At 39.5% G+C, this 7,139-nt stretch overlaps 1 pseudogene; it reads right to left on the bottom strand.

The window, feature by feature from the left end:
- Window positions 1-4,897: 4,897 nt before the first annotated feature.
- On the bottom strand, window positions 4,898-5,083 carry LOC102853427 (annotated as a pseudogene).
- Window positions 5,084-7,139: the final 2,056 nt, after the last annotated feature.

Below are 7,139 nucleotides of genomic sequence, written 5' to 3'. Positions count from 1 at the left end.
CCAAAAAACCCCCTAAGAAGGAGAAAGTTCAAGCTGTTCTGAAGGAATTAGCAAAAAAAAAAAAAAACAACCAAAAAAACAACAACAAGGCCTCAGGATCTGATGGAGTACCAGTTGACATATTTCCACAAACAGATGCAGCCTTAGACACACTCACCAGGTTGTGTCAGGAAATCTGGAGAATGACTGCCTTACCAACTGACTGGAAGAGATCCATATTTATTCCCTTTTTTTTTTAAAAAAAAAATATGATCTGACAGAGTGAGGAAATGGCCTAACAATATCACTAATATTACATGCAAGCAAGATCCTGCTGAAGATTACAAAGAAGTGACTGGAACATTACAATGACCAAGAAGAGCCAGATGTGCAAGCTGGGTTTAAAAGAGGTTGTGATTATAGGGACATTAAAGTTAATGCCAGGTAGATCTTAGCTGAAAGCAGAAAGTAACAAAGGAATATCTATTTGTGTTTCATTAACTATGCAAAGGCATTTGACTATGTGGATCATTAATCTTGAAAAAAAAGGGAGTCTCAGAACATTTCATTGTGCTCATGTGAAATCTATATAGTTGGACCAAGAAGCAGTCATCAGAACAGAGCAAGGAAACACTGTGTGGTTCAAATTAGGAAGAGTATACATCAGGGATGCACCCTATTTCCACATCTTTTCAATCTGTATGCATAACAGATCATTTGACAGGTTGGATTTTATAAGGATGAATGTGGCATTGGAGGAAAACTCATCAACAAGTTGTGTTACACAGATAACACAATCTTGCTTATTGAAACTTAGGAGGACCTGAGGTGTTTGTTATAGAAGGTCAAGGACTGCAGTCTTCAATATGCATTGACACTCAACATCAAGAAAACAAAGATTCTCACTACTGGACCAATTGGAAGACCTAATAGAGAATAGATTGAGATTGTTAACAATTTCAGTTTTCTTGGTTCCATAATCAATAATCTTGGCACCAGAAGTAGGGGAATCAAACGATGAATTGTATTAGGATAATCTGCTGTCAGGAACCTATCCAGAGTGTTGAAGAGCAATGATGTCAGACTAGAGACTAAGGTGAACCTGCTCCAAGTCATGGTATTTACAATTACTTGTAATTCACTAGACAGTTGGACAATTACTAAGGATTATAGAAGAAGAATAGTTGCCTTTGAGTTGTAGTGTTGGAGAAGAGCATACCATGGACTGCCAATGGAACAAACAGGTCTGTCCTGCAGAGGGTGAAATCAAGCTGCTCCTTGAAAGCAAAGATTTTGAACTTTTATCTCACATACTTTGGGTATGTTGCCAAGAGATGCCAGTGCTTGGAGAAGGGCATCATGCATGGAAGGATGGAGGCATTTTGAAGTTTTATCTCACATACTTTGGGTATATTGCCAAGAGGTGCCAGTGCTTGGAGAAGAACATCATGTTTGAAAGGATGAACTAACAGTGCAGGAGAGGAAGACCCTGGGTGAGATGGATTGATACAGTGACTAGGGTAATGTGGGTAGGTATGTCTGAGAGACTGGCTCAGGACAGGAGAGGGTTCAGAGCTATTGTACAAAGGGTTGCCATGAGTCACAACTGAGTTAATGGCACATAATGATAAGCTGTTTTCTAGTTCTATAATTTAAGCATGGCACTTTAAAAAGAAGTGAAATGAAACACAATGCAAACAAATTATTGTATGCAAACTAATAAATATTTAAGCATGAAAAGAAAACCCCGTGGAAATAGAAAGATGAATTTATTTAAATAAATAGCAGTATTAGGTTGGTCTAAGATGAAAAAAAGCACAGCAAAATAAACATTCTTTTCAATTTGCAATGAAACGTTAGTATATGTAAATGTGAGGAAATTTCTGTAATAACCAAAAGAGGAGACAAGATTATCTATCTTAAATAACTAAATGAGGTTGACATAAGTGAGTAGGAATTTTTTTTTTAAATAATAGGAGTATAGTTTAAAAGAAATACCATTTGACCCAGCAACTCCACTACTGGGAATATAACCTAAAGAGACCATAACCAACATCCAAGCAGGTATATGCACACCTATGTTTATCAAGGCTTTGCTCACAATAGCAAAGAGTTGGAAACAATCTAAGTGCCCACCAACAAACGAATAGATAGAGAAGCTGTGGTATATTCACAAAATGGAATACTATGCTGCATTGAAAAACAAGGAACTCATGCAATATTTATACAAAATGGGTGACCCTGAAGGACTTTATGCTGAGTGAAATATCTCAGTCACAAAAAGACAACTATTGTATAGTGCCATTGTTGTAAAATGGGACTGACATGGGGGTTGAGGGAAGACTGAGAAAGAGAGTATAAATAATGTACACTGCATGGAAACAGATGAGGGAGAGAACTATTAGGAGGAACATATGATTAGGTATTATTGTCGTGACAGGAGTCCAGAATGAAGGCTGCACAGTGGAGTGGACTTGGAGGGAAAGATTGCATAACAATGAAAGAATTTTTCTTTTATTTTTCAAAGAGAAAAGCTAACTGAGGGGAAAGGGTGAGCAGGGAGAAAAGTGTAACAATGAATGAATGGAAATCTTATGTCTGTAAACTTTCTTTAAAATTAATAAAAAAATATTTTAAAAATTAGCAACAATTAGGAGGAGCTCTCATAGCACTATGGCTAAGTGATTTGGCTGCTAGTCCCAAGGTTGTTGCTTCAAACCCACCAGCTACTTCAAGTGGGAAAGATGAGGTAGTCGGCTTTCATAACTAAAGGGGGTGAGGCAGTTCTACTCTGCCTTCTGGGGTCACTATGAGTCAAAGTCTGTTTAGGGCAGACAAGTGTGGGTTTATGTTCTGAGCAGTTAGATTAAGGAGCCTGGCTAAGCAGTTGCCACCAAATTGATTCTGATTCATGGTGATCCCCATGTGTGGGAGAGTAGAGCGGTGCTCTGTGGAGTTTTCTGTGGCTGTGGTTCTAGGAAGTAGATAATTAAGCTTTTTTCTGAGGTGCCTCTAAGTTGATTTGAATGTGCTAACAATTTGTGAAACTCAGGGTCTCCAGTATGTCCTATAAAATATTAAGATATGAACAACAATACCAAACAAACACCACAAGCACTAGCTCAAAAATTGGCAGACAGGTAAGCGGACTTGAGCGCTCAGCTCTGAAACAGATTCTAGTATAGATCTCAGTTTAAGAGAATAAGTACAACAAAAAAATGCCATCATAGTGGGATTCATCAAACAGTAAGAAAAGGAACTAAAACTATATTGCCTGACTAGGCAGCAACTCAATACAGATACACATGTGAAGTCAGAGGGAGTAAAGAACCACAGGCAAAAAAAACAGAGTGGATAATTCACAGATCTCTGGACAGAGAGTTCTAAGAGGAAAACCCAGGGGAATAATTACAAAGGAAAAGCTAGATAGGTTCTGGTTTTTTGTTTTATTATTTCCATTATGTAAAAATCTCCTCTACATCAGGAACATTGTTCACAACAATCAATAAACTGACAAACTGAATAAAGTAGTAGCATAAAGGATAAAATAATGAAAATGTGAAGTGCCTTACACATCAGAATGGATACTCTTATCTTTCCCAAGAAACAGGAAGAAAGGGTACACTAGGAAGATTTAGGAGGAGATACAAAATCCAATTAACATGCAAACGTGTTCCTACTCAAAACGAATGAAAAAATACCCATTAAAACAACTTCAGTATATTTAATGCACCCATTAAAATGGCCAAGCTGTTTTTAAGGAAAGTTGTCCATGCTAGTTGAAGTTTAAGGAAAGCACTCTCTAATAAATGGTTGGGAGAATGTTATGGAAAGTTATTTGGCACATGTAGCTAAAACGAAAAAACTTACTGTAATTAAGTAGGAACCAACTCATAGCTCATCCTCCTGGGAGATTTTTGGAGGCTGTAAATGGAAAGGGAAGAGATTTCCCATCCTTCTCCCTGAGAAGAAACTAACTTTGGATTAACAGAGATGGAGAAAACTCTAAGATAACAAGGGAGGGGGGAAGGAGTATCCCAAATTCTCTCTCTCTTCTCTCTCTCTCTCTCACACACAGACACACACACTCTTCCTATTCATATTCATTGAAGACAGAATCAGAATATGACTACCTGACCTGAATCAAAATTTACCATTTGCTAAGTAAAATCTAAAGAAAAACATGTCAAAGTGAAAGAGCTAAACAGATGGTTTCAAAGGGCATCTTGGGAGGACAAAGCAAAGTATTATAATGGGATGTGCAGAGAGCTGGAATTGGAGAATAAAAAGGGAAGAATTCACACTGTATTTCTCAAGCTAAAAGAACTGAAAAATAAATTTAAGCCTCATGTTGCAATGTTGAAAGATTCTATGGGCAGTATATTGAATGACTCAGAAAGCATCCAAAGAAGATGAAGGGAATACACAGAGTTACTGTACCAGAAGGAACTGATTGACATTGAGAAATCTCATGAAGTACCATATGAACAGGAGCCAAAGGTAGTGAAAGAGGAAATGGAAGATGCATTGACGGAATTGGAAAAATAAAGCCCAAGGAATCGATAAGGTACTAATTGACATTTCTCTTTTTCTTTTTTCTTTTCTTTTCTTTTCTTTTCTTTTCTTTTCTTTTCTTTTCTTTTCTTTTCTTTTCTTTTCTTTTCTTTTCTTTCCTTTCCTTCCCTTTCCTTTCCTTTCTTCTCTCTTTTTTTTTTTTTACATGCACGCTTCGTGTTTTCTTTTTCAAAGAGAAGTTCTGAAACATCACACTCAATCAGGTCAAAAGATAAAATAGACTGTTTTTATAAGGATCAATGATAGCATATGTAATGACTATTCACTCTGCAAAATACTTATATTAGAGTGTATGATATACCTAGTTAGCAATAGCATCTAGGTTTTCCAAATTAGCTAGTCTTCATTTTTCTCTGGTCTGCTAAGACTTCTGATTAGCTGCCTTCTGCTTTTGTTGCATGATCTCAGAATCCCTCCACTTTCTCTGAGAGGCAGTCAAACTGTCCTCTTTTTTATTTCCCTTGCTAATCTCCTGGGTTTCCTTCATGTTTTTCTGGCAGACAAGTTCTCTCTGATTTCCACGGGCCATCCCGACCATTGAACAGAGCCTGGAAGAGGGCAACTAATAAAATCAATGGTTCCCTGGTGACATCACACAGTCGGCGGTCTCCTAATATACCCAGCACACCGGCCCCTCACAAGGCGACCCAATTGACATGTTTCAATTAACAGATGCAGCCTGGGATGCACTCACCAGTCTACTCCAGGAAATTTGGAGGATGGCTGGCTGGCCAACAGATGTAAAGAGGTCCATATTTGTTCTTATTCCCAAGAAGTATGTTCCAGCTGAATGTGGAAATTATCGTGCTAATGTGAAACCTGTACTTGGACCAAGAGGCAGTCGTCAGAACAGAGCAGGGCAACACTGCATGGTTCAAAATTGGGAAGGGTTTACATTAGGGATGTGTCCTATCTCCATACCTTTTCAACCTGTATGCAGAGCAGATTATCCGAGAGGCTGGGCTCTATGAGGAGAAGTGTGGCGTTAGGATTGGTGGAAGATCTATCAACAATCTGCGTTTTGCAGATGACACAACCCTGCTTGCTGAAACTGAGGAGGACCTCATGCACTTACTGCAGAGGGTCAAGGAGTGCAGCCTTCAGGATGGACTGAAGCTCAATGTCAAGAAGACAAAGATTCTCACCACTGGACCAATCGGTAGCATCAGGATGGATGGCGAAGAGATTGAGATTGTTCACAGCTTCAGTTTGCTCGGCTCCACGGTCAACACTCTTGGCACCAGCAGCCAGGAAATTAAAAAAACGTATTGCAATGGGAAAGTCTGCTGTTAGGGACCTCTCTAAAGTACTCAAGAGCAACGGTGTATCTCTGGAGACTAAGGTCTGCCTACAGGCCATGGTTTTTGCAATCACTTGTTATGCATCAGAGAGTTGGACAATAGGGAGGATAGAAGGAGAATTGACGCCTTTGAGCTGTGGTGTTGGACAAGAGTATTGAATGTACCATGGACTGCCCAAACAGATTCATCCTAGAGAGGGTTAACCCAGGATGCTCCTTGGAGGCAAGGATTCTGGGGCTTCGTCTGACATACTTTGGACATGTTGTAAGGAGAGACAGGTCTTTAGAGAGGGACATCATGCTGGGCAGAGTGGAGGGACAGCGCAGGAGGGGAAGACCCTCTATGAGGTGGATTGATTCAGTGACTGGGGTAATCGGGATGGGTGTGTCAGAGGTAATGCGATTGGCACAGGATAGAGCAGGGTTTAGGGCTGTTGTACATAGAGTCACTATGAGTCGCAAGCGACTCGTCGGCACATAACAGCAACAACAATCACTGATATCACAGGCAAGCAAAATGCCGCTGAAATTCATTAAAAAATGGCTGGAATAGTACATAGACAGGGAATTGCCAGAAGTTCAAGTGGGATTTAGAAGAGGCCGTGGCACCAGGGATATCATTGCTGATGTCAGATACATTCTGGCTGAAAGTAAAGAATACCAGAAAAATGTTTGTTTGTGCTTTATTGACTATGCAAAGTCATTTAACTGTGTAAATCATGACAAGTTGTGGCTGTCAAGAATGGGAAGAATGGTGATCCCAGTGCACTTGATTGTGCTTATGAGGAACCTATACTTGGATCAGGAGGCTGTTTGTGCAAACAGAGCAGGGGAGCACTAAATGGCTTGGATTTGGGAAAGGAGTGTATCAGGGATGTATTCTATGTCCATATCTGTTCAATCTACATGCTGAGCAAATTATCCAAGAGGCTGGACTCTATGAAGAGGAATGTGGCATCGGGACTGGAGGGAGACTCATAAATAACCTGTGTTATAATGATGACCCAACCTTACTTGCTGAAAGTGAGAATTTGGAGCACTTGTTGCAGAAGATCAAGAAATACAGCCTTCTGTATGAATTGCATCTCAATGTCACGAAAACAAAGATTCTTACCACTGGACCAATAGACAATGTCATGGTGGATGGAGAGGAGATTGAAACTATCAACAGCTTTATCTTGCTTGGATCCACAATTAACACTCTTTGTATGAGCAGTCAGAAAATAAGGAGACACACTGCACTGGGAAAATCTTCATTTAGGGACCTCTCCAAATTATTGAGTAG

The sequence above is a fragment of the Elephantulus edwardii genome, unplaced genomic scaffold (genome assembly GCF_000299155.1).
Source record: "Elephantulus edwardii isolate Elephantulus edwardi_28Jun2011 unplaced genomic scaffold, EleEdw1.0 scaffold00041, whole genome shotgun sequence".
NCBI lineage: Eukaryota > Metazoa > Chordata > Mammalia > Macroscelidea > Macroscelididae > Elephantulus > Elephantulus edwardii.
This window is presented reverse-complemented; position numbering and strand designations above follow the sequence as displayed.